This window comes from Microtus oregoni, unplaced genomic scaffold (genome assembly GCF_018167655.1).
Source record: "Microtus oregoni isolate MIOR12 unplaced genomic scaffold, Mior012 000069F_ref0000032, whole genome shotgun sequence".
In the NCBI taxonomy this organism is placed as follows: domain Eukaryota; kingdom Metazoa; phylum Chordata; class Mammalia; order Rodentia; family Cricetidae; genus Microtus; species Microtus oregoni.
Window position 1 is genome coordinate 209,541 of NW_024543976.1, and position 7,138 is coordinate 216,678.

Here is a 7,138-nt window from a genome sequence, read left to right on the forward strand (position 1 = left end):
GAGAAAGAACCAAACTTGGGGCGTCAACTATGCTAAGCAAGTGCCCTACCATGAGCCACACAGCTTGAGAACTCAGGTCTCCACGAGTGCCACCATGAAGCAGGCGAGCACAGGGAATAGTTCTGCAACCTGGGATCCCACTCGGTTTGGGCTACATGCGCACACTTTTCTCTAACAGTGCATTGGTCCCTTGAGACTCTAACCCGGACATGCTACACACACACTCACACGCCACCTAAACATGAACCTTATTAACCTGCTAGCACTTAATGAACTGCTCGCTCATTACTCCTCCATGGAAAATGTAGATTCTATCCAATAGTACTTTTCTTGTGTCTAAGTAAAAGACCGGAAAAGGCTGATCCAGTCTGAACTGGTTTGGGGTACATACATAGTAAGGTAAAAACATTTCCTTAAGGAGGACTCTTGGGTAGAATCCCCTATTTACCATCTTACACCTGCACAATCAGGTGTGCATATGATTGAAATCTGATGCATTGTGGGAAAGGAACCCGTAAAAAAAAATTATTATACACTCTAATCTGTCAGTCTAAATGGAGAACCACTCAAACTGCGTTCCTGAGTAATCAATTTCTTCTTCCATCAGACTTTGCGGTAGGAGACCACAGGCAGTAACTGTGAGCGCTAAGTTTCTTCCCTCGTGTGACCTGCTACTCTCTTTCAGTATAACCGGATTTTTTCTATTGCCTTGTTCAAATAAAGTTTGCTTGCTACTTTTGGAACTCCAGGTCCAGACTGCCCTCTCCTGGTAACACACACACACACACACACACACACACACACAGATACACACACACACACACACACACACACAGATACACACACATCTCAGAGTTATATACTTCAGCGGTCCTCCGGGAATCTTGGAGAATGCTTTGGAAACTTGAACTTAGCCTTTGTCACAGTGGAAACCTTGGACTCTCCTTGCTACAGCCACTGGACGGCAGCTGGAGCAACAGAAGAGCCGGAACACCCCACTCCTGTCCTAAGTGCCCTCCATGTGTCTCATGCAACCAGGATGGTCTTGAACTCCTTATGAAGTCAAAGATGCCCTTGACTTTGAGATGCCCCCACACTCCGCCCAAGTGCTGGGATTACAGGCACATACATGGTGCTGGGAGCTGATCCAAGCTTTGGGCGTGATGATCAAGTACTCCAGCAAGAGCTACCCCAGCTCGCAGTCTTGCACAGTGATGCTGGCGAGACTGGTCTAGGCTCTGTGCACTCTGGGCAAGAACTCTCGCTAAACCCCAGCTCTTGTTCTCGCCTCTCTCTCTCTAGCCATAGACGCTATCCTCTTCTTAAGCCCAACGGTGTCACACTCACTTCCAAGATCTTACTGCTCTGTCTGTCTCCTCACCAGAGAGATCACACGAAGACTCTGGGAGATCATCTCACCTTCCAATTATCAGTGTCCAGCGATGCAAACGCTGCCTGGCAGTGAGGAGGATCACGTGGTTGAGTGACACTAGACTAAATGAGGGAGGTCTTCAATACTGGGTTTGCTTGCTCATCTATACCCCTGGTGCAGTATCCCAAGGACACAATAAATTCATGCCTCATCGATCTTTCTTCAGAGAAATGTTTCTTTCTCTTTTAAATAGTCACAAGTGGTCAGCTACATTTCTGTGAGCTTGTGTGTGTTTAGTCCCTTTCCTTTTCAAGCATGAAGCATAGAAGGCAGTTGGAGACCTATGAGAAGAGAGTTGATGCCCCCACCTGTCTACTGATGGTGTCCTATTGTGGGCTTGCCTTAGTAGCTGTCTGTAGGATGGATTATCTGAAAAGGGCCAGTGAAGAGTTCAACTGGGGACTTGGTAATCGGCTTTTTGATAACTGGGAAGAGGCAGCCATGAAGGAAAGAACCCGGGGAGCCAGTCCTACAAGTGCACCGTCAACCCAGGCAGCTTACATTCTTCCCACCTCCTCTGGGAAATTAAAATCCATCACAAATCACTAAAATACAGACAGCATCGTCCTCCAAGCCCTCAGCAGAGTCCCAGCTGGTCATTAAGCTGGCCAATCACAAAGTAAAAGCAACAGTTTAGAAGATGTGACGTGGGAGCCCCAAACAATGGCCTGATGGCTTCTGAATGTTTAAAAGGAACAAGAAGGAAGCTTTCCCAGCACTAGCAAAGAAAGATCATAACATCAAAGATCTCTTTCTCTGAGGAGAAATGAAGGGCATAATTCCAGCTCTTGGCTCCTTGTCTACGCCTCCCACTTGGCACCTACCACAGTGAGGAACTGATGTGTTTAGGCATCTGACCAATTACTAGATGGAAGAAGTTTGGGGAAAGGACTTGATCTTATTCTTTGTATCTCCAGAATCCAGTACAATACCTGATACACAGTAACTACAGAAGCCATGTTGCTCCCCAAGTGAGTGAGGAAGCTAGGGCTCGGGGATGTTATCCTAGCAAATTCTAGAATCCCTGGACTTCAATTTCCTTGTCAGAATGAAGAGTGAGCTGGTTTCTAATTCTAGCCTTCCGTTACCCTCCTCTAGGAAGTTACGACTGTAACATTTCACAGACTTTAGAAAGGTTCATAAGAGTGTGTGCATGAGCCATTGGTACATGGTGACTCCCCCAGAGCTGGATGAAGGGAAGAGAGGCCCTGAGTGGTGATTGTCGTGTTCAAGGAACACACTGTACTGAGATGGATGGACTCAGGACTCAAGAGTGTGATCCACAAAGTCAAGACTCGAGACTCAAGTGACCTGTTTCCTGAGAAGAAAACAAATTAGTGTGACCGCCCGCCTTCTCAGATGCCTCTCCGGGCTGATCATGATTTTAAGTAACACATCTAAGTGGCCCCTTTCTTCTTGCAAACATCACTAGGAGTCACTCAGTATGCATCCCCGGGAACGGTTGCCTAGAAACTGCTGGCCATATCTTCCTTGGGGCAGGGAGCTGAAAGCAGATGTGGGCAGAATGCTATCGTCAGAGATGTGCAGCAGCAGGGCTGTGCAAACAGTATCTTTAAAGTGGGGGATATGAGAGCTGGGGAGATGCCTCAGTCAGCAGAGGGTCTGCTGCACCAGCGTGAGGACTTGAGTTTGATTCCCCAGAACCTCCACGGAAAAGCTAGGCACGGTAGTGCGTGCCTATAATCCCAGTACCGGGGAGACTGGAGCCTGCTGGCCATTCATAGGTGAATTCCAGATTCAGTGAGAGAACCCGTCTCCTAAAATCAAGAAGGAGGGATGGAGAGACGGCTCAGAGATTAAGAGCATTGATGACTCTTCCAGAGGCCGAGTTCAATTTCCAGCAATAACATGGCGGCTCGCAATCATATTATAATGAGATCTGATACTGTCTTCGACATATAGGCAAACATGCGGACTATATACATAATAAATCTTAAAAAATAGAATAAGATAAAAACAATGTGGAAAGTGATCAAGAAAGATATGCGTAGTAGAAGGGAAAGCCCTTCTTTATGCTCCCGGGTTAATTCCATCTAATTAAAGCCTCAGCACGATGGAACGGTATGGACACTGCCCTCAAAATTGGGAACCGTTTTCAGCCAGAAGACTCAGAGTCTTCAGTGCTATGTACCTCGGTTGAGGAGATCACTAAGATGGTTGTTCCATGTGTGGGCAGTTTCTGACCCCCTTACCTGCCACATAGAGGTTCCTTTTCTTTAGGTTTTTCAATTAGAGTGTTCTACATTGTTTGGCTTTCTCTGCACTGTGAGCCTTCATGAGGACTACTGCACACCCATCCCTTGCATGGCGTGTCCTTCACTGACCATCACAGGGAGATCCGTAGAGGTCTGAGGACACTAATTAACCAGGAGCGTGTTTAACCCAGTTTCAGCATGAGCTCAGCCATGAAGCGCAGGGTTTTAGTGGACGAACCAAACCAAGGAAGGTTACCAGTAATGGGCAGGGCTCTAGACGGAAAAGATCCACACTGTGTCGTGGCTGCATGGCCAGATGACTCAAGAAGCACCGTCCTCAGTTTGCTGTCTATGGGAGGGGACCAAAGCCTGTGTCATCTTTGCCCTGTGTCACCTAGGTCCAACAAAACACTGTGCATGTGATGATTCCTATAATGGGAAAGGCCTCTATCAAAGCTTGCTCAAGTGATGCTATTCCCAGAAAGATACACATAAAAAAGAATGCCAGTATATTAATTCTTTCAGGGGGTATGCGATCCCTCTTGGCAGTTGACTTTGCAGGGAGAAAAGTAATGGATGGAGAAAACACACAGGGCAGATAGAAATACACCTTGCTTTCTTGTTTGTTTGTTTGTTTGTTTTCTCTTTTTACAAATGACCTTTAAGTATTTGGAGTGCTTGCTAGAATTGTACTTCTGTGGTGCTTCCTAGCAGGGAACTTAGAATCCATTGGCAAAGTTTTCTCACTGGGCTCCTTAGTAAGTGTAGTTGGGGCCAAGAGACCTGTGCTCCAGTAGAATGCCACCCAATGAATGCTTATCCCTAGAAAAAATGTCAGGCACTTGCCAGTTCAAAGTATCCCCAGGGCTGAGTACAGCCAAGCCACTCTCTACTTATCTGATAAGTGATGGCTGACGGATGAGGGGATTTGTTTCTGATGGTTAATCTAGTCCATTTAGTTTATTTGACTAATCGTACACTAGTCCATTCAGGCAAGTCACAGGAGGAACGTTAGCCCACGACAGAACTTTTGGTTTTTACTGACGAAGCCTCTCTGAGAACGCAGTCCAAGCCAGACCACCCAGATGCACTGCTCTCCCTGAAACAGAAAGGCTTAAAGTGTTCAGGTTTGCTCTGGCAGCTCCCACACAGTTTATATGTGGGTTTCTGATGCTAACTAGTGGAACATAAGAAGGATCTAGCATGCAGATCCAGTCATCAGCCTGATAATTGGTTAAAATCGTAAAAATCAAACATGGAATGCCTGAAGGAAGTGAAGCAACAGACAGGTTTTGGTTTTTGTTTTTTCATGATGGAAAGAAGAGGCTCCCATGCCTTAATGTATTGCCCATCAGCCCGTGGTTTGTATAACCCCATGTGTTGGTTAGTTTTTTTTTTTTTCTTAACCTGAACAAGCTAGATTCGTCTGAGAAAGGAGAATTCCAACTGAAAAATACCCTCCCATCAGACTGGCCTGTTGGCAGGCCTGTGGGTCATTTTCTTGATTGAAGATTGATACGGAGGGCCCAGCCCACTGGCAGTGGGAGCTGGGGGAAGGCTGACATCATGGGTGGTCCTGGAGTGTGTAAGGAAGCAGGCTGAGCAAGGCAGGAGGGAGAAGTCAGTAAGCAGCGCCTTTCTATGGACTCTGTCCCAGTTCCCGCCTCCAGGTTCCTGCCCTGCTTGAGTTCCTGCTATGGTTTCCCTCAATGACGGACTGTGATCAGTACGTATAAGCCAACTAAATCCTTTCCTCCCTAACTAGCTCTTAGTCGTGGTGTTTATCACAGCAATAGTAATCTAACTAAGACACCGAGTTTTAGTTTTCTGCATCTAACATTTTCCTAACATCAGCTCAATGGGATGATAACTAAGTAGACTTGTGTTGGATGCTCTGAGACTCTAATCTTTTTAATGACTTGGGGAAGATAAGGAAATTCACCATAATTATGATTTCATTGTGTGTGTGTGTGTGTGTGTGTGTGTGTGTGTGTGTGTATTTTCACCCATGGTTCCTGGCTCATAATTCCAATCTGCTTTGTCTGATAGTAATTCCTCCTCATTCCAGAGGGTTCTTCCCTAAGACTACAAAGAAAGAAACATCTTTAAGCAGAAAGCATTGTTGTCATCCCACCCAATCACTGCACTTATGTAAACAATCCCATCACCTTCCCATAGGAAGCACAGCTTAGGATAAGCATTGGAGAAACCAGGACTGACGACAATTACACGGGCCTCTTTCCTTCAATGGGAGGAAACGAATGAAGCCTGGTCACCTGGAAAGCCACAGTGAAAGGGGTCCGACAACCTCGTGATCCTTGGCTATTCTGTCAGGAGTCAGCCTCCCCCTGGATCCCTCCAGTATCCTGCTGTCCCTAACCCTACGCTCGGTGTATAGAACCCATCCCTTTGAAAGAGATACCATGAACTTTGCATCCCCCACTAATAGAATCCATCCTTATGCTTCTCACTGACCCTTCCCCTAGACCCTATCCCCGAGCTCTGATCATCAGCCAATAGAGCTCATTCTTATTGCAGGGGTCACAGGTGCTTTGCTGACTTGCAGGGAGTTTCTATGTAGCTATGTCGAAAGCTCTGTTGTGTTAATTGCCCTGTGGCAACCTTTTCTCAATGCTTTACTGTGCTTAAATGTGTAAGAAGAATAGCCACGAGGTCAGACTCTGGACGTTTTGACCCAGTGCCTGTGAAGATGGTGCTGACCCAAGTTTCAGTTTTCACCTCCAGCAGACATTGTCTTCCCATGAGCCACGAGGCTCACTGGATCCCAGACACACTTCCATGTCTACCGAGTCAAGCCTATGCAAAGGAATAGCCTTAAAATCCACGAAGAACGGTTTTGGAGAGCTTCTGGGTAGCTGGATGTACGTAGTTCCTGGAGCGCATCTCTGCTCTGCCTTTTCGCTACCCTTTGGAATAAGCTGGCCCACGTGGTTTCCTGAGCTTTTAGAGTCACTAGGGCATGTTAATTGGACCCAAGGGCATAGTTGTAGAAGTGCCAGTTTATAGCTGGTGGGTCAGAAGCCCAGGGAAAATGACTTGTGATATTCAAGGGGCACCTGAAAGCAGTGTGGTGGGGAGAGGGAGGGCTTGGAGACTGTGCCCTTCACCTGCTGGGTCTGAGGCTTTCTCTGGGGAGACAGTGTCAACAATGAAGAGAACCAGAAAATACCGAGCTGGTGTTCACAGCAAAACGAATAACGTGCGTGGTGCTGGGGAGAAATTGGGTTTCAGAAGTGACCGGTGTTGGGAGGGTACCGTAGGAAAGGTTAGGTTTAACTGGCCTTTTCCTTTGTACCACCATCGGAATCATCTCTTACACATCGGCATAGGTGGGGTAGGCTTCAGGCAGATGTAGTTATGAGCGCGAGAGTACCAGATTTTATTCGGAAATTACACACGGTGTACAGTGCTAGTATAAGAGAAAGCTTCTTGCTCAGAGAGAGCAGGGGCCGAGACACTTGGGGAGGAG